The sequence below is a fragment of the Centrocercus urophasianus genome, unplaced genomic scaffold, assembly GCF_019232065.1.
Source record: "Centrocercus urophasianus isolate 14NV4802_14NV808 unplaced genomic scaffold, USGS_Curo_1.0 seq_15, whole genome shotgun sequence".
NCBI lineage: Eukaryota > Metazoa > Chordata > Aves > Galliformes > Phasianidae > Centrocercus > Centrocercus urophasianus.
This window is the reverse complement of record NW_024884697.1, coordinates 27,019,527-27,041,340: the sequence shown is the minus strand read 5'-3', so window position 1 is coordinate 27,041,340 and position 21,814 is coordinate 27,019,527. Positions and strand designations below refer to the sequence as shown.

Here is a 21,814-nt window from a genome sequence, read left to right as displayed (position 1 = left end):
GGATGGCCATGTACTTGGGTAAAAATACATCTGCTCATGAGGTACAACTGCTACCTGCACGTCAGTAGATAGTGACAAATACTTAAAACTAGGAATGACTGAAGAAATAAATCCTGAAGAACATATATTCATGCTTGTTTATTTAAAATGAGCAGATACATGATTAGCATCTCATCTACAAATTTAACATGTGAAACCATATTTGTCAAACAAATACTTTTCAACTTTTCCCTCCACTTTTGTCACACCAGTGACACTGAATCAATAACATATCAATATGGAAATAACTAATTCTTTGTACAGCCAACTAAGTTTTATGAATCTTTTGTTTCATTATCCTATGGTACTTCTTACTAAATTCCACAGGAAACTATAAACAATGTCTGTAAATGGACTTTCATTTCTCAGTATGTAGTAGGACAGAAAAATATTTCTAAGGAGTTGAAATAGCAACAAACTCATTGCCTTCCTTTTTATTTAAAAACACAGGCTGGATAAATTTCCAAATCTGCCATGTAAAGTTTTAAATCTCACTCAAACTTATTTATGTCAAATTTGTTTTAACAAAAATAAGCAATTCTGGGAAAAGATTTTTTCTTTAAGAGATATCTAGCTAAGAAGCACAAAGCTTTTGATTAAAAGATGTAATAAGAGACAGTTATTTTCAAACCTGGTCTTCCTAAAGACTTACTGAATAATTAGAAAGTAAATGTTCATTTCAAATCAAATCAAATCAAATCATTTCAAAAAGTAAATGTTTCAGAGAGAGATATACCAAAACTAGTTTCACATCTACAGAGGGGAAAAAAAAAGAAAAAAAAACAAAGGCAAAACCATCTTCTGGTTGAATAGAATCAAATCAAATGGAAATAGCATCATCACCTCTTTTCTCATTAAATCTGATCATGCAAATTTTTAACCAGGGACTTGTTAGACTCCACCTCATGATGACAGTGTCAGCATCAACAAACAATGACATAAGGTCCCATTATGCACTGAAGTTTAAATTACTGCAGTTAGTGAGAAATTCAAAAACAGAATGTAAAAAAGATCTACTTCTTCCATCTTAACAGTTCTCATCTACTACCTTTAATGATAACCAAAAGACCTTTCTCCACGGAAAATGAACATTAAACCCCAGCTCTCAATAGTCAAAGCTGAAATTCCATTCCTGAGATAAGAACACTCTTGCACTATTGTACAGGACAACCATCTGTCCAAACGTGTCAATAAGGAATGCTGCTGTTTGAACAGCTACCAAAATTCTGAAGCAGAACATAAAACCTATTCAAAATTAAATGAGTATTTCAAGACTACCAATCTATCGCATTATGCAAAAAAGTAACATCATTACCCATTAATTTAAACAGAATTAGATATTAGATCTGTTTATCACAGAATAAAATTCAGTAGAGTTCTTGCTCCTTTGCATCCATGATAATTATTCAAGTTGTATTCTGCTGTTTTGACAGTTACACCTGTTTTAAGCACCAGGGTAAAAGAAGAAAAAAAATAGGATCACAATGCAGTATATGAACAAAAACAGAGTGCTCACAGTTCTCCACCCTAACATCTAAGGGCATTTCTCAGTATAATCACCCATACGAGTACAAAGAAGCCCATATCAAACAGATCCACAGAAGGTAAAACACTACACCCACAAAGATAACAAATACAAGCTGTGTCTTTGGGGTATTATCTGCTGAAACTCTGCATGGCGGTGAGTTTCACTAAGCTACAGAAGAGCTGAAAGGAGACACATGGTACTGGCAAATAGTTTAAGGGAATTTGCTTTTAAAGGACTGTTGAGATTTTCACTGCTCAGACAGTGGTTATGAGGTCAGTGTGTTCTTCCCAATTCTCCTGAGCATGTCTTCTTATTTTTGCAGCCAAGGACTCAGAGTTCTTCCAAACTAAATGTTGCAATCAGGTAAGTACATTAAAATATGGGAGGAAAAAAAAAGAAAAAGAAATCACCTGAGAGGAGGCAGACATTTTCAGCAAAAGGGGTTGCAAGGTCAAGTCTGTTCACATGCACGCACACTGAAACATGTAAAAGCAAAAAAAAAATCACCTGTAGCAGGGGACATATAAAAGCTAAAGCTAATCTTTGTCATCTTCCTTTTCTTTTACTCCTCCTTTTAAAAAGTAATACCTTAAGTAACTGATGACTACAGGCATTCTAGAAATCCTGCACTAACTCACAAGCACTGCAGAAAGCCAAGAACCAGCAGAGTGATTCTTTTGAATTCTTAAGTGGGAAACATCTTTTGAATTTTGGGTAGTGCATCCAATGAAATCTGTGATTACAATAAAGGCCCTGTAGAACTGATGACAAACTGATTCTTTATAATATGCAGTCTGTTGGATATAAAATGATCATAAAATGATGTGGGCTTCATTCTTTTTTTTTCTCAGAACAAAACACTATTTCTATACAACAAAGTATTAGAATCTGTTGATCTGTTGATTTATATTTAATGAACAGTTTTAGGCTACTGATCCAGGCTACTTGTGGACTTTTTTTGTTTTTCATTTTGAATATTTAATTATAATTGAGAATAGACTCTTCCTGGGATGAAAAAATATTTTCCTCCTGTTTCCTCTTAATTTATAAGTAAGTGTCCATCGGGAAACTGCTGCAGCATCTCAGATTTACTGATTACTGAATTTTGTATTTCTCTGGAGAGGAGAAATGAGCAAACAAACAAAAAAAAAAAATTAAGGAAGATGAAGAAGAAAAATAGTAAGTCTGGGGAAATGCATTTTCTAAATCCAGTTTACCAGATTTTAGCTATTTGCCTTTTCCATCACAAGAACCACGGCTATGTATCCAGAAGTGATCAGCATTTTTTTTTGCCATCTGTTGCAGAAGTCTGCTTTTGATTCATCTCACTTAGAGCCACAGAAAGCTGCATTACATGTATGGAAATACACGGCTGTATTTCCACGCTCTTAATCTGCTTTTGTTACATAGATTTTGCAAATGATGCCAGACATTTATGTCAAATCCAGAACTGTATGGTGTTTCTTAAACAGTTTGAAGTGCATGAAAACTTAGGAAAAATTTATTCCGTGAAAGAGTGATAAGGCACTGGAACAGGCTGCCCATGAACTGGAACTCCACCAGGGATTGGCGGAGTCACATTCCCTGGAGGTGTTCAAGAAATGTGCCAATATGGCACTGAGGGCCATGGCTTAGTGGACAGGAGGAGGATGAGGCAGTGGTTGGACTAGATGACTTTGAGGTCTTTTCCAATCTTTATGATTCTATGATTCTATTACCAAAATGAGTATATTGTATCAGTAGCGAGTAAGTAAATAACCTGTGATACCATTCCTTCCCTTGAACTATTCATGTATTTCAATACTGCAACTCCAAGAGCCATTAAGTAGGCATTCAAGTCTATGTCAAAAACACTCAACCTTTTCTTCCCCAAACCCTAGAGGCTTGTAAGCAACATAGTCAATTCTATTCCAAATGAACAACTCTGAGTATGAAATTTGAAAATGCACTGCTGTATCTTCAGATAAGTTCTTAAATTTCTGCATCTTTATGATAGCAAAAATTTAAGAACAGAAATGTTCAGGATTAATAACAGTAGCCACACAAAGATTTAGAGGAAAGCAGAATGACATCAAAATGAGGAACTGCATTATCCGAAACTGAACAGCACTGAAAAATTATCAAAAAATTAAACACTACCAAAACCTCTCCTCCCAGTCCTGAATACTCAGTGCTATGATTATACATCATCTAATGAAATTTGGGGGAACACAGGTACAACAGTATCTGATATGTGCTGGATGTTACTTTTTCTCTCACTACCTCCAAGCAATAACAAGATAAACATGACTGAAATACTGTAAAGCATGGTCTCCACTCACTGTATTTTGATTAGACGTTGCTTTTGACTATTTAGTAAACCAAGAATTGTTACGTAAAAAGTAGTTTTCACAAAATAACAATAGCCTTAGGTTTTTTAATGTCACAGTAGTCTTAGCTATTTCCAATGCCTTTGGGCAGCCTGTAAGATCATGAACTCAATTTTTACTTTTTACAAACTAAAATACTCAGATATTTATATGCAACATGTCAATAGGAACAGTAGTGACAAATTGATATTATTCTATTACATTACAAATAATCGTTCAGAACAAAATTGGAAACAAACAAACAAAATAAGATAGATCTAATTTCCTGCAAGAACACACATTTTACTTCATTTTATATAAAGCAAATTGTCTAATTTACTTGCAGCATCTTATAAAATTGTCAAGACTCAGAAAAAGATATAACGTGCTATTTATAAATATGGCTTAATGATTCCTAAAGAATCTGAATTAGTTTTTTTTCAGAGATGACTGAAATCCACAATTCAGTACAGTTACAAAATACAGAATGTCTGCATAATTAGTAAGCTATTCATCACATAAAATTGACAACCCCATATAGTGAAACCATCAAGAGAACACTCTGCAGCCAATATGCTCCAAGGTACATATTGTTGCCAAATGAAAAGTTCAGGTAATTAAGAGTCTTGAAATGAAATTAAAATGTAACAGTTGCGATCTGTATCTGAACAATACGCGAAACGGCCAAACACCCCCACACACCAAAAAGCACATAAAAACCACCTGACTTGGAAATTCACCTACCTTGATGTCTAATGTCATTATCCACAAAAGAGACTATTTTTTTTCAGCAGTGAAAAGCACAAAAAGCACAGCCTAAATTTATTCACATGCTGAGGCATTCAAGCTGCCTTTACCAAGCATCAGAAATGAAACACATTAAATCTGAAGCATCAATTAAGTTCTTTTTTCAAATATATTGTTATTCCATTTCACCATTTGAAACAAAGCTAGGGAAACGGCTTTTGCAAAGTAATAAAGTCAAATTTAATTTGTATCCTTATTCTACACAGCTGTCAATTGAAAACAATGTGGTATTCCAACAGAAAATTCAAAGATCATCTAACAGGATACAGACATAACACATCCTGTATAATTTGATGACAACATTGCTCAAGAATCTACAAAGGTACCTAGAGTGAACTTCAAGCAGCTAAGACAGTAGGTTCTGAGAGGCTTCAGATATTGTTCAGATAAATGTAATATAGAGAAGTAATGTTATCTATTAGAAGTAGCTGACTGAACAGTACTTAGAGAACAGTTGATTAAAGAACAGTAATTGCAATGTTCTTACATTTTCAGGTCAGATCTTTCTGTCTTACTCTGAGTGGACCAACAGTACTTTAAGAACTGTCCAGATAATGGCAACTAAAAAGATGAATTCATGTTCTCTTTTGTGGGCAAAATAAGACGTTATATAAATTAATTTTCATCTTCAAAGTTCTCTGCAGTTGCAGATGAGGCTCATTACAATCAGTTTTTATGTCAGTGCCATTTCCTAGAAGTCAGCTGAACTATTCCCAATGCATACTTCCACTTGTTATTGTTGTAGATACAACAGCCTATTCTAGTGGAAATCCATAAAGTTTTCTGATGTTTCTTTCTAGGAATCATAAGACCATCAGAGGGTGCAATACACTTTATGTTATGGTATACTAATGCACTGAAGCTCTTTCTCATTAACAGCTGGAAAGTTTCACAGTAATGCAAACTTCAGCAGACCTGCACATGCAGGTACTGACAAGAGGCTGTGCAATAACATCTGAGGTGACAGCAGTAGCAAATGTGCAAAGCGTTATCTGTATTCACTAACAGTTTGATCCTACTAATAGTAAAAGTTTAATTAACAAAAGGTGTTGTAACAAATTTTCATTGTGATTTACCTCTCCCTGACTCACTCCCCTAGCAGGGAAGAGAGAATTTACAACTATGTCTGGATGCTCTAAATGAGATCAGGACCAAAGTTCCTACACTTCCAGATTATATGCGTTATAATACTTGCAGAATAAGGTCGTGTTCAACGTGGGGTTTTGTTCCTCACACAATTTAAGTCATTTCTGACAATGTACTCAAATAAATGTTTTTTTATTAAGAGTTAGAAGACACCATGAACTCCAAGACTTTTTCACCTTAGATCTTTTATGAAGGGACTCCTCTGTTTACTTGGACTGCCAGTTTTCTGTGAGTTTGCCAATTCTTTGAAGGGCACGGTGATTATATCCATCTATGATGTCAAAATCATCAGTAACTGTTACTAGCAAAACTTTTAAATGCCTTTCAACAGTAATATCATGCATTACACAACTCACTCTGAACTCCACTATCACCTCATTTAACAAAAAAAAAAAAAAAAAAAAAAAAAAAAACCAAAAAACAAAGGTAATACAGGTTGCATAAGCCTCACTGTTCAATCATCTGTAAAGACTGAACAGGTAATAAGACTCTTACAAGCAGTATTTTGTCAAGGAAATTGGGTTCCATCAGAATTCCCTAAATGGTTTCATACATAAATCCTACACAAAGAGCAGTTATTCACCTGTCCTAAGAATCATATATATTTCTTCTTTAAAGAAAACTCCTTGTGCCATGAGCTTAAAGAAGGAGCTGGTGTGTCCAATAAGGAACATGCCAAGACATTCCAACACTTCTCCTGCATGCCTTAATGTTTCTAATTGTACCAGTTTTACTTTCTGGTCTTTCATTATGTTTTTATATCTTCTTAATTGATCTTATTATTACTATTCATAAAAAAGTATATTTATGCACGAGGCTGACTGTGTGTCATAAAGAAGGACTGCTCCAATGCAAATTAATTTATGAGTGTTTTCTTAATGAATCATCTTAAAGACGGAATACTTTGCAATAGAATCTCAGGATAAAATCCTTTCCTCTTTATTTGGAGAAAGAGAAGGGTTTTTTTCTCTTATTTTTTAGCAAGCAGGAAGAAAAAGAGTGGAGCTAGGATCCACATTTTCAGATGCGTAGTACCAACATTATTTTCCATGGGAGGAAAAAAGGAGTCACAATCTGTATAACTGAAAGCTGGTATTTTTTTATTTCACTTTTCCCAATCAGTTGAATCATTTGCAGCTGAAGTTTTTCTAACTGGCAGCCACTTTAACTTTCAAGCATCCTCAGACTGGTTTTCAAAAATACTAGTGATACTGAGCTGTCAATCCTTAGCTGGTTCAGCAAAATGCAAACTTTTCTGAGGACTTATTCCTCATGCTGCTTATATACATGCACGTTCTTTGAGAAGACTGGATAATTGCTGATTTTCTCTGGAAAAGAAAAAAAAAAAACTTGTCTTAAAAGACAATGCTGCTTCACGAGAGAAGGAATTTCCTCACCCAAGTTTTATGCCAATTACCAAGCTGCACAGCATACAGCTCTCGCCTACTGAAAGAAAGCACTTGACAACTTTCACCACAACAACAGAGGAAAAAAAAAGACACAAAATAATGTTCCAGCAAAAGGTTTCAAAGAATGAGAGTAAAATTAAGTCAAAATTAAATAAAAACTGCAGATTAAACAGCTTTACATGACTTACTCACATTCTGAAGCACTGCTTAGAGGGAATGAGTATCTATGTTGCAAGAGGTCACAGAATCATAGAATCATAGAATGGCCTGGGTTGAAAAGGACCACAATGATCATCTAGTTTCAACCCCCCTGCTATGTGCAGGGTTGCCAACCACCAAACCAGGCTACCCAGAGCCTTATCCAACCTGGCCTTGAATGTCTCCAGGGATGGGGCATCCACAACCCCCCTGGATCCACACACCTCAATATTCTTATGTGATGCTATGATAAACAACTTCAGTCAGAGTGCTGGGTCCTACTTAAAACTTGTATCTGGATGACAAAGTTCGAAGGCCTAATCCTAACAGCTTATAAAAGCTCTTTCTTTTAAATGCCCCTCTATTTAACTCTGAAAAGCATTTACAGAATTCTGCGTTCTTACTAAAGAGACATGCATGTTTATGCATCACACAGAAGAGTGACATGCAAAAAATTATTGGGAACAACTGATTATCCAGGAGCAGGACAGAAATTGCCCTCAGATTCTCTGATTTATGCTTATGAAGCTGAACTGGAATTAACATGAAAGTAAACTAAAATTCCCAAAATGTAGGTTATCAGCCACATAAGTAAGTAAGCTTCTCTTTAACATATTTTCCTTTGAATGATTTTATTATTTTAGATAACACATTCAAGCTAAAGTCAAATAACTGCTTTTTGGCTAACTGTATACCCTATTCAACAGCACAGTATCTATCTAGCAGCCAACCAATAAATATGCTCCCCTTTTAAAAAGAGGCATCTGGAAAAAGAAATGAGTAACACACTGACCACAGAAATTTCTGCAAGATAGGCCATGAATATCCTAAGTGTTTCAAGTGATTTACTTAAAGCAGCCATTAATGTGTCAAAGTAGTGAATAGCAAGAGGCTATCTGGAGGACAGCTGCAAAACTGCTGATCAAAAATTACATTACGAGATACTTTATATCCTTATCTGTACTTATATCAAAATCCACCAGTAGAAAATCTTCCTTCAGACTGGTCCGGAAGAATGTCTGAAAAATCATTAGTTAAGTAACATAACATAATGTGGGTGCACAGATACTAAATAAAAACACAGAAGTAAATTCTGACCTGTTCTCATTGATTTATGCAATACATTAGAATTCTTTTGCCATCAGTCAAAAGTGTAAGTATATTGCTTTCAAGTTTTCCTTTCCTCACATTGGTACCATTAAACATTAGCACAGACACAGAAGAGTGCTTGGTTTAAAAAAGTAAAACACAAAATAAAACCATGCACAGGGAAAAGCTTAGTGACTCTGTGCAAGCTTTATCTAATCAATGTCAGTTTGAATACTGTCACTTACTACTGTCTTTTACTTTATTTTATTGTATTTTACTTTATTGTCTACTTACTACTACTGTCATTACCAAAGATAAGATCATCTATAAAATGTTCAGCAGACCACCAAAGCAGTTCACATGAACATAAATGAAATTGCGACAGTATATAAGTATGCATTAATAGAAGTAAGTATGGTTCTATCAGAGTTGTTCTAGCTAATAAAAAAACCACATCCTGAATCTGTGTGCCTCCATTATATGAACAAGCCAAGGTCTGAATGGCATGTAGCTGTTCTAACTTTAGATACAAACATCACATTTGAGTGGAATTAATCACTGAAGAAAAACAACAACATAAAAGGAGTCTTTATATCTTTTGAATGCTTTAAATAAGATCTCATAGAAATTGGACAAAACAGGTTTTATGGTTCAGCCACATTTAAGACTGGGTCAGCTGGTCTGTAGAGAACCCACAGAACACATTACAATAAAAGAATGTGAGCGGAAACGGGAACAGCTGTGCTCTACTACGAACCTGCGGCTGTTTTCGGTACAAAACTTTCTTTATGCCTTGAAGGAGACTCCATACTATCCTAAGGTAGGACTCCATGCTGTTCTGAGCAGCATATTCACAGCTGCCATTTCCACAACGAAATTCATCATATTTATCATGTCCTGTATCTCATCTGTACAACTAAGTACAAATTAATTCTCAGAAATACCACTTTCTTCTAGGTTTGAAAAATCAGGTTCTGTAATCACAAAGACAGATAAATGAACTGACAAATCACAGAATTGTAGCTAAATCACTGGTAATGAAAATACAATCACGTTTTCTTCATCCAAAACTCTGCAGTCATCTCAAGTATTCTCAGCTAATACAACACAGTTCACCCTCACATTAAAAACAAAAAGCTATTCAATATTTTTAAAATAATTATCCGCTCCACTATCACAGAAAGAGAATTTAAACTGCTTTCATTCCTGATTCATATTCAATATGATTTTTCCAAGAAGAAACAGAGAGACATACTTCAGATCTCAGGAAAATCCCTCAAGTAATGACTCATTCTTTGCACATATTGGCTAAATGACCCCAGACGAATAAAAACCATTCATTATCAGGGATCTGTATTTTGATTTTCTCCTTATTTTTAACCATATAGTGTAAGTAGTTCAAAAAGCTGTTTATACTGACATTTTAATAATGCAGTTATGAATCTCTAAACTCACTTCTTAAGGGCATACTACTTAAGCCTATCTGTCTCTATTTTGGGGAAATTTTTAGAGGCTGTTACGCTCAGACAAATAAAACTGAATTGGGAAAAAAAAAACAACAACATATATACAGGTATGTTTGTGTATGCGTACATATGCATGCTAGTTCAATGGTGACTGAATAAGGCTAGAACAATAATGTGAAATTCATGCTTTTTCCCACTTTGATTAGTTTTTTTGTTTATACATTCCAGGTTCTTTTTTCCAAATACCAACTGCGTAGATGGAAGTTAATTCATCATCTAAACCACTAATTCTACACTTACACAGATGAACAACTTATAAAAAGGCATGAAAATTGACAGAAATAGGTTGTGATATAAATAACTTGCCATGTATTATAAATCTTCATTTAATGCATCAATAAGATTTGTAAATCTAGCATTGCTCACCAGTGCTAGCAAACTGACTCGGGACATCAGGAGTGGAGGTCGCCTGGGCTGTAGTGAGCATGCAAAGATGGAGTTCAAACTTCTGAGGGACATGGCACAGGTAGAGAGTAAAATCAGGATGCTGAATTTTAGGATAGCTAAATTCCAGCTCCTCAGAGAGTCAGTCAACAAAACTCCATGGGAATCTATCCTCAAGGACAAGGGAACAGAACAGACTAGGCAGGTCTTCAAGGAAGCTTTCCTTAGCAGCACAGGAGCTCTCCATCCCCATGTGCAGGAAGTCAGGAAAGAAAGGCAAGAGATTGGCATGGCTGAACTGGGATCTGCTGGTCAAACTAGACAGCAAGAAGAAAATGCATGTGCCATGGATGGAGGGACAAGTAACCTGTGAGAGTATAGGGATGCTGCTAGGATGAGTAGGAAGGCCAAGGCCCACAAGAGCTGAAGTGGGCAAGGGATGCAAAGAAGAACAAGTACAGCTTCTGTCTGCAGATGTATCAGTCAGGAAAGTCCAAGAAGGCATAACCTCCTTAGTGAGCAACAGAGGCAGGCTGGTAACAACAGACAAGACAAAGGTTGAGGTCCTCAACAACATTTTTGCCTCAGTCTTCAGTGGCAAGTGCTCTTCAAACACCCCTTGAGTGGATGGGTTGGAACAAGGGACTGGGGCAACATCCCTCCCAGTGTGAGCAAGATCAGGTTTATGACCACCCCAGGAACTATGGTCCTAACGAAAGGCAACCCAAGGTCCTGAGGGAATTGGCTAATATAGTCACCAAGTCACTCTCAATGATAATTGAAAGACGTGACAGACAGGGAAAGTTCCTGGGTGACTGGGAAAAAGGCAATATAGCACCCATTCTTAAGAAGGGTAGAAAGAACAGTGCCTGTTATCCTCATCTCTGTTTTAGAGAAGATCATGGAACAAATCCTCCTGGGAGCTATGTTAAGGCATGTAAAAGAGAGAAAAGTGACACCAGACAACCAACACAGCTTCACCAAGAGCAAGTCCTGCCTGACAAACCTAGTGGCCTGCTATGATGGTGTAACTGCATCAACGGACAATGGGAGAGCTGCTGATGTCATCTATCTGGGCTTCAGTAAGGCCTTTGACATGGACTTTCATAACATCCTTCTCTGTAAATTGGAAAGATCATAGAATCATAGAATGGCCTGGATTGAAAAGGACCACAATGATCATCTAGTTTCAACTCCCCTGCTATGTGCAGGGTGGCCAACCACCAGACCAGGCTGCCCAGAGCCACATCCAGCCTGGCCTTGAATACTGAATATGGATTTGATGGCTGAACTGTTCAATGGATGAGGAACTGGTTAGGAGATTTTACTCAGAGAGTGGTGGTCCATTGCTCAACGTGCAGATGGAGATCACTGACAAGTGGTGTCTCTATTAGGACCAAAGGTCTTTAATACCTTCATCAATGAAGCGACAGGAGGATGCAAGGTGGAAAGTCCTGCACCTGGACTGTACTGAATAACCTTTAGAGACATCTTCCAACTCAAACGGTTCCATGAACCAAAAATGTTATGAATCAGTCTAGTTCCATGACAAGGGAGAGAAGGGACCCATGGACCTACACTCCAGGAAAAGGAGAGGGGGAGAAGGGAAGAGGTAAGGAGATGGGCCCAGAAGAGGAAAACAGCGGCAATGAGCTAAGGCAAAAAACTTAATTTACCAAATATAATAGTGGAATGCTAGACAATACAATATAATACAATATGATTGGTACTGAAGGTAATAAATCAAATGAAATGAGAGTTTCCAAAACTGAAGTCCTTACTCTAATGCTGTAGGCAAGACAGGCATGGAGCAAAGAGAGCAAAGCGGGGGCAGTCTTGTGACTCCCTGTCAGTTTTATCTTTACCTCCAAACGGAAAACAGAAACAGAAAAATGAAGTCTTCTAGGAGCTGTAGTTCATTCACTCTTCTCCTCTGAGACCATGAAACTGGAAATATCAACAATCCGTAAACTGCAGCATTAACTCTTTAACTCCCAGTACACTACATGATGTTACAAAGTGGAAAACCAATCAAAAACCATAAAGCCATGAAAAGGAATGAATTATGATGTTGAACAAAGGAACTGAGGATCTCACTGACTAATGAAATACTGTACTCATCTGGCAAGATTTAAGGCAAAATTAAAATGGAAGATGTTTAAACATCCAAGTATAACTGAGCTATCACTTCACTTATTTAGAACAGAAGTCAGCATTGGCACTATACTGCTAGCTCTTCTTTAGTAGTATTTTTGCAATGGCAGGCACTTTTATAATGTGCTAATGTAGAGTCAAGAAAAAAAAATGAAAGCAATCAAAAAGAAATTAATACAGACTTTTTCATGGTCAGCAAATGTTAAAACTTGCACATTAATTATTCTTTAGTTTGTGACTTTCAAAAATAACCTGTAGCAGTCAAGGTGTTGACTACTTTTGCCATCATGATGGCCTCACTATGCTTTTTCTGGAGATAGTGCTGATACAAGTTATAAAAATGGTGGAATCAAATACTTTTTCAAAACATTAATATGTTAAAAAAAAAAAAAAACAACAGGAAAATCACAGGGCTAAGAAAAGTCAGAGGGAAAATATATAACAGATAATAAGAGCAAAGAGAGGCAGAGTTCAGGAAGTGACAAGTGAAAATGGAGTTTCAGAATGCTTGCCTTCCCAAGATCTATTTCAACAGCAGCTGGTGTCCCTTGGAGCTCCTTCATAATGAAAATCTGAAGTGGAAACTGTTCAATATTCAAAGTTCACATTTAGAAAACTAATCTGTAGACAGTCAATGAAAGGGAAGCTGGCCTTCTGGCAATAGTTCAAAAGACTGATGGGCTTCCTCTTCACAAGAAAAAATATACAAAACTAAATAATATACATTTGTAGCTGCTCTTCCCCATCTATCCTAATGACTCTTTTCCTTTTGATTTGCTTGAAAATCTTCATAGCAAAAAACTGCTACACTTTGGCTGTACTTCATCTAGAAGCATTATCAGCAGGAGCAGTTCCTAAGTTCTAGAAAGCCTTAACAACAGATATATTATCCTACTAGACACCATAAGAAGTTCACTAATAGTGGTTGATAAACAGAGTGTTTATATCTAATATTTTGAGACATTTCACTTCTTTTCATTTTATTTTACCAGTGAGTAGATGAAAAATAACTGACTGTCTCTATCAAAACAAAGTTGCCAGTATCTCTAGTTTCAAATGTTTGAAAATCAGTTATCTTGAAGGAAGTCTTTGTTAAAAATACAAAGCAATTTAGCTTTTTGCACACATGGAAAAAAAGTGGGTTTTTTTCCCTCAAACTGGGCTTGAAGATAAAAAATCTGAAGAAAAAAAAACAAAACAAAACAATATATGAATATGTGAATTTACACTCTGTCTTAACATCAAAACAGCTTCAAAAATGGTGCATTCACTACTGTGTTACATACTACTTAAACTACAAATAGGCTCTGCAAATATCATTGGGTTTACAGAAAACAGAAGCTAAAAATGACATGAACTTCTTTCCCAGCTGTGGTAAATCTTAAATTCCCCACCTTGCTAAGGCTAATGTGCTAGAAACAGTTATTCTTCTTCTGCTCCATCCCTCCAGTTGAGAAGGGGCCCTGAGTTATCTCCTTCATTCACCAAACACCACTGTCAGAAAGATTCAAACATTAACAAGTAACAACATTAAGACAGCATTAACAGCCTGTTCCAGTGTTTGTTTTAAATATCTACATTCTGTAGGAGAAGATTAAGTGTGTGAGATTCTGTTTGAATAATACCAGTTTCATATTGTAAAAAACTTGTTTTAATAATGAAATCCTTTCTCCAGATGAAAGGGAAGAGTTATCATCACTTACAAATAAAGATACCACCATCTTTCCTTTATCTTCACAAACAAATGAAATTGAAGAGTTGTTAAGCTGAAGTGCATTAATTCAATTATCTCAGATAGAAAAACAATTGCATGCAGAAACTACTCAAGCAGTGAATTCATGTACAAGCCTCTCAACTTTGATTACTGTCTTGACCAAAAGTCATCAGCAACTTACAGTTATTCTTGCATTCAATTTATTTTCCTAAACTGGAGAAAACTGAATTGTCTGGGGTAAAGGAGGATGTTTGCCGAAAAGCTATAAAAAGAACACTCATCTCATGACTAAATTATGACCCATGCATGACACAGTAGCTCCACTGCAGAGAAACAACACATAATCTGGGCAATATATTTCCATTATAAAAGCAAACATTACATAACTACAAGCAAAGACCTTGTCAAATATGTATCTACAATTCTTCATTTCAACATTGCACTGCTCATACAAGCTCCAAGAAGACTCTATGCATATTCAACTGTTTTTATATACTCTCACAAGAATTACAATATTCAATTTATGATGTGAACTACAACTCCACGCCCCCCATTTCAGACTAATCATTGCAAATGGTATTTTCATCACATTCAAACAACTCGCTTATGTAAACAAAACACTGTGGTGCAGTGCTAACTCCATCAGTCACAATTTTATTCAGATTTCAATCCAACAAGAGGCTTAAAACACACTTTTGTAAGTATTTCACTAAAACAGTAAAAAAAAAACAGTAAAAAATAAAAATTAATATATATATATATATATATATATATATATATATATATATGAAACGCTAAAAAATCAACAACAAACCCCAATTCATTTTCTTTGCCACTCCAGAAACCCACAAAACTCAACAGGGTGAATTAACCAGAAATAGAAATATAATAAAATATAATTAGAATAACTTCCTATAAAGTATCCCTAAAAAATACAGTATATTACTCTAGGCAGAATTGCTGATGTCTCTTTGTAATTAGGATTCTTTATGTTGTTCAGCATTTACAATGTTTACTATTATTTGCAAATCACCCTATCTGTCCTCCTTTGCTTTCTACCCGTGTGTACATACAAGTACAATACATACTCTGAACTGTACTGAAAAATGTGCCGACCTCAGTTTTAAAAAGTAACAATAAAGAAAAAAAGACATAAACAACTTTCTTCCTTTTATTCAGCAAAAGAGTCAAAACGCCTCAAAAATCATTACTATGTTTTCAAGCCATCAACATAGGCAGTCATTAAGTAAATGCTCCACATTTTCTTGCATCTCTGAAAACGGACACAAAATTAACCAACTTCTTGGAAATAAGTACTGTGATGTTTCAGTACAAACAAAATCCATTGGGCTACAAAGAGGAGTTAGGATTAAGACCAGTGTCTGACAGAAGTGCTGCAAATGTGTATGGAGAGTCTAGACTGGAGTGATGCGGGAAATCACGAAGATGATAATGAAATATAAGCTGAAAGAAGGTTGACAAGAAAAAGCAAGGAGAGACAGGACTGGGTGAGCAAAACTCTGCAAGAGTCAAGACTAGCAGTAACCAAAGAACTGATGTTTTGACTGGTTACAGGAGAATAAAGAGGTTTTTTTTAGGAAACTTGCAAAGGATAAGTGTAAAGGACTGTGCTTGCAAAAGACAAACCCACCATGACAGAATCTCTCTAAAGCCCAGAACTCAAAGAATTCAGTTTTTTAACTGCTTTTCCACTATAATAAATAACAGTAGAATCCCTCCATGAATTATCTCATTCTGCTTCATTACTGGCATAAACTCTAATAGTATCACTCTTATCTGAAAGCCTTAGCAAAAGATGTTACTTTTCCATTCCTACTGATAATCACTGTAAGTAGAATGCAGTAACACATAAGGAAATGTATGAAATTTACTTTGAAAGTTGAAAAATTTCGACACTTTCTTTGTTTGGTTTTGTTTTTTATTTTTATTATTATTTTAATTTGCTTGCATTTATTTTTCCAGGTTTTAAGAATCATGAAAGAATATCATCCGTGTTAATGAATAAACCACTGAATTCCTCTTTCTTCCATCCCCACTGTGGAAATGCTCAAATATGAGCCAGCAGTTTGGACAACTGCATCCTGGGCTGCATCAAAAGAGGGGAGATTTAGGCTATAATTTACGAGGAATTTTTTCACTAAGAGGGTGGTAAGGCACTGGCACGGCTGCCCAGAGAAGCAGTGGATGTCCTGTCCCTGGAGGCATTCTAGTCAGGTTGGATGGGGCCCTGTGCAGCTTAATCTAATGAGCAGTAACCCTGCTAACATTAGGAGGGTGGAAACTGGATGATCTTTAAGGTCTTTTTCAGCTCAAGTCATTCTGTGCTTCTACGTGTGGAGCACTCAGGACCATCAGTAAAAACAGTGGCAGTTGGGAGTTGAGCAGATACATAGAAGTACGGTTGTTTACAAGTGAATGCTTTCAACCTAACCCTCTGATCACCATCTGTAAATGTCGTTTCTCACCTTAGGTAGTGTTTGATAACTGTGAGGTATCCTGATCACATAACGATAAGCACATAAGCACAGCCTATACAGTTATCCATTCTGTCTTCAAAGCAGAGCTATGTGAAGGAGAAAATAAATCATGTGCTCAGGCATCGATCAATACGAAAGATAAACAAAGAGTGAACTGTGTTAGGTGAGCTCCATCCACCTCGTGCACTGAATGAGGCAGGGTTCCTGTAGAAAAAAATAATAGCATGTAATCATGTAGATTGTATTAAAAAGACATGCTGAGGAAGTCACTGCTCAGTTCTCCGTTCCACAATCTTAATAATCTAGGGCAGGCATGCTCAACCCGCTTGCAATACAACATCACCATGTTGTAACTCTGCCCCACCAAGCTGCCCGGCCCAGCACCAGGACAGGCGTGCAGTGTAGTGCTGACAAATAACGTGGCACTATGTTTCATTTGCAAGGAAACCGTGTCTGTTTTTGAAAATTACAATTTGAAAAGACAGTGTATGCAGAAACATGCTGCCAAATTCGATGCGTATCAAGGAATCACAGGACATTTTGTATTGGAAGGGACCCTTAAGATCACCTAGTTCCAACCTCCCCGCTATAGGCAGGGACAACTCTCATGGCTGCTCAGAACCCCATCCACCCTGGCCTGGAATGCTTCCAGGGTGGGAGCATTCACAACCTTACTGGTCAACCTGTTCCAGTGTCTCACCACCCTCACAGTATAGAATTTCTTCCTAATGTCTAAATCTACCCTCTTCCAGTTTAAAACTTCCTTCTGTCACTACCTGCCCTTATAAAAAGTCCCTCTCCAGGTTTCCCGTAGCTCCCCTTCAGGTTCTGGAAGGCTGCTATAAGGTCTCCCCCGAGCCTTCTCTTCTCCCGGCTGAAGAGCCCCAACTCCCTCAGCCCGTCCTCATAGGACAGTTGCTCCAGCCCTCTGATCATCAAATGCTTCCTAGCAACAAAACAGCAGAACTGAAAAAGTCTGTCACCTCAACAAAATATTTTTCAAAAAGTTAAAACTAAAATGGACTTTGTTATAAAAACTAGCTCTGTGATAGCAAATCTGATAGCAAAAAAAAACCAAAACCATTTCCCGATGGTGAGTTTATTAAGCAATGTATGGAAAGCACAATAGACGTAACGTGTCCTGATTAAAAAAATGGACTTTTCTAAAATCAGTTTGCCTCATCAGACTATAGCCAGGAGAACTGAAGAAACAGCAACACCTATCAAAAGAAATTTGAGAAAGTAAAGCTGCTGATTTGAAATTTTATGCTTTGGTAATAAAAGAAAATAATGTCTTTACAGATATGGCTCTACTTGCCATTTTCATTGGAGGTGCTGATAACAAATATAATGTCACTGAAGAGATGGGTCTTTTTATGCCACTGAAGGACACGACTGAATATCCCGATTTGTAAGAAGCACTAAAAAAAATGCACTGAAGTGATTTTTTTTTTAACTTTTGTCAACATTTCTGGTCTAGCTACTAATGGTGCCCCAGTGATGGTCAGTAAAATGGAGGAACTTATAAAATTAATAGAAGATGATGCAATTACCACCAGTAATTTGATGAAATATCATTGCATTGGCAGCAAGAAAATTTATATGCTAAATCTTTAAAAATGGATAACGTCATGCAAATCATCATCAAAGCTCTGAAATTCATGGAGTCCAAGGGACTGAATCATCACCAGTTCTAGAAGTTCTTCAAAAGCATGGATGCTGATTACAGGGTCATCATTCACTTTTCCAAAGGAAGGTGGCTAAGTTGGGACAAAATGCCAGAAAGACTCAATGGCTTGCAACGTGACATCTAGTCCTTAATGGAATCAAAAGGAAAGTTTGTGCCAGAATGTAAAGATTCAAAATGGCTCAGAGATTTAGCATTTTTGGTGGACATGAGCACTCATTTAAATGAGTTAAACATGCATCTTCAAGGTGAAAATCACCTTCACTGTGCTACGTTTCAGGCAATAATCATGTTTTACATGAAGTTTAAATTATAGCAAGCTTGAATTACGGCAAATAATTTCATTCATTTTGATACATTGGCTAAACACAGACCTGTGAACACTGAAGAATATGCAGCTGTGCTTGGCATTTTAATGCATAAATTTGAGAACAAGTTTCAAGATTTTCAATAAAATACACAAAAAATGATTATTTGCAACTCCATTTTCAGCCAACATAAATAAGTTACTTGCAAATTTTCACCTGGAATATAGTATATACTCTATAGTATAGAGTTGCAGTCAGGCATTCAACTCAAAGAAAAACGTGTCTACCAGATTTTTATAAGCCCCCTTTTACCATAGAAAAATAGCCCTTGCTTGGCAATCATGCCTTATTCACGTCATTGCTTTTGGGCAATACATACATTTGTGAACAATTATTATCAAGGAAGTATGGGAAGAACAATATTTCATCAAAAATCTGATCAACACCTTAAGAACTCACTAGGAATGGCAACCGCTGCCGCTGAACCAGACAGGTGTGTCAGTTTCACAAAAACAAGATCAAGCATCCCACTAGTTTTACGTTTTTGCTGCTCTCAGTTTTTATGTTTTAATTAAAAAAATACATTAAACAATCAACTTTGTTACTTAAATACATTAAACTTATTATATATTTTATATGCATCCCAAGGCAATTCCTGTTTGCTCAATACTGCCCAAGCAAGCCAAAATGTTGGGCAACCATGATCAACGGTTTCTTCTACAGAAGGTGTACAAGGTTTAATGTCCCGTGAAATCAACTAATTTCTTGCATAACCATGCAGTTGTAAAGAAGTTGAATTACTTTCTGGTGTTAGATTGAAGTGAAACTGAAATCTCTTGCTACTTTAGAACAGCACTGCAGAGAATACAAATGTGGGAAAGGTCAGTCTTTTCCTTAACTCCTAACTTTTACTTTTTGAAAAATGTAGGGATGGGTAAGGTATTTTGATTCTCTGTCAACTATCACTAAACACAAATACAAGAATTCATCAAGTGATGCAGACAGAGATAGTAAGTATTCAGATGTAAACAAATAAACAAGCAAGAAATCCATGCTACTATCAGGCTTCTGCAGCATTAGAGAAAGTTCTTCTGACAGCTACTGGCAACAATAAGTCATACAAGATGGGACAATGATCCTCCTGACATACGAACCTGTACAAGAGTTGCACTGCAAAAAGACATTAAATAACTTAATGACAAAAAAAACAAAAGGGATCATTTTCAAAACTCCACGTTATTTCAGTACCCTTCCCCCTGTGCTCGTGCTGCTTCAACTCCTGTGCTATTTTAACTGCTTTAAGAGTAATTTATACAAAGGAGTGATACTAAGCGAAGCCTCCGTGTCAGCACCTCCTTTGCTGGAGCCACCCCTGCGCACGTGGATGCATTTTTAAGCATTTTTTTGCCTAAGTTGTACACAGTAATTACATAACTGCTTGCTTTTAAAACCCTGCGGCCGTTTTTAGATTTTTTTTTTTTAACGAGTTCTAATATCACAACCGTTAGAGTTGTTCCCAGCCCATAGGTCACAGCTTAATTACTAAATGCAGCGCGGCTGATTAACGGCACTCATCATCTGCGGCGGCTGAGAGCAGAAGCGGGCAGAGCTCCGCCGAGTGGACGCGGCTCCCGAGAAGGCTGAGCCCCTCAGGTGCCTCGAGCAGAGCCCAGCAGCGGCGTTTCTGCTCTGTCTCACCGGCAGGTGTTACTAGCGCAAGCCGCAATGACTGCCGTTCGCGGGAAAGTGGCACAGAAAAGATGCACAATTAGCGCTATACAAGGGGGGAAACGAAGTGACACGGCATTACATCCCCTAAAAGAAGGGGCAGCAAGAAAACGGGCTCCGTAGCCGCTCGTCGACAGAGCCGCAGCGCGCAGCAGGGCTGCAGCGGGCACGAGCCGCCGGCACCGCGCGGGCGCGACGCGGCGACCCCGACGCGGGCGCTCCGCTCTGCGGCACCCGCCCGCAGCGCCCCCCCCCGCACGCGCCGCGCCGCGCCCCGCCGCCCGCCCGAGGGCACAGCAACTGCTGCGGCATCGCCCCGACCTCCCGCCATCCCGCTCCGCTGCAGGGAGATGCCGCCCGCGCCTTTACCCCGCCGCATCACCACCGCCCCCCGGGCGAACCGGGAAAGTTGTCGCGCCGCCGGCTCACAGCCCCCATCCCCACACAGCCGAGCCCCGTCGCGCGGAGCGCGGGAGGATCGCGCTGCGGTGACAGCCGTGCCTACCTGCGCAGCGCTGCCGTGACAGCCGGGCTGCCACCCAGAGGCGTCCCGGCACGGCACCGCACGGCTGACAGCCACCCGCGCGCCGCCCCCCTCAGACCTCCCCCCCCTCCCGCACCAACTGCCGCCGCGCGTGCCGAGCCGGCGGGCCCGAGCGGGGCGCGGCGGCGGCTGATTGGACGCGGGTGATGTCACTGCGCGCGCGCGCGAGCGGGACCGCGGCGGTTGGGCGGTGGGGGGAGCGATGGAGCGGGAGCCGAGCGCACGCCCGCGGCACGCCGCCGCCCGTGGGGCAGCGCGTACCCTCAGGGCGGGCGAAGCGCACGCGGAGCTACTGCGCGCACGCGGAGCTACTGCCCGCACGCGGCCACCGCCCACCGGCAGCGCGGTGCGCGGCGGGGACGAGGCGCCTCGCACCTCCGGGACAGCGCCGGGCGGTCAGCGCGCGGGGAGGAGTCTTGGCTCGACGCGAAACGGAACGCAGCTTTTCCCGAGCTGACACCGCGACCCTTTACAATGGCAGAGAGCACACGGCCTCAGCGCGAGTAACACGGCTGTGGTGGCAATAAGGGCCAGGGAATGGAAAAATTCAGCCAGCCCAAGGTCATCTGCCTGGCGGCCTGAGGTCCCTGTTCTGTGAGCAACTCCTGTTGGGAGTGACACCCAAAGGCATACATTCCTCCACATGGGAAGGCAGGTCCATGCAAGAGAGTGGCTCCTGATGTACTTATTTTGTGTAGCTTGAGGTG

General features: G+C 38.7%; 1 protein-coding gene across 1 annotated transcript in view; it reads right to left on the bottom strand.

The window, feature by feature from the left end:
- Window positions 1-21,116, bottom strand: part of CNTN1 (contactin 1) — a 237,459-nt gene extending 216,343 nt beyond the window's left edge. The window contains 1 exon segment of the mRNA XM_042815730.1: window positions 21,069-21,116. The gene's annotated coding sequence lies outside the window, so the exon portion shown is untranslated.
- Window positions 21,117-21,814: the final 698 nt, after the last annotated feature.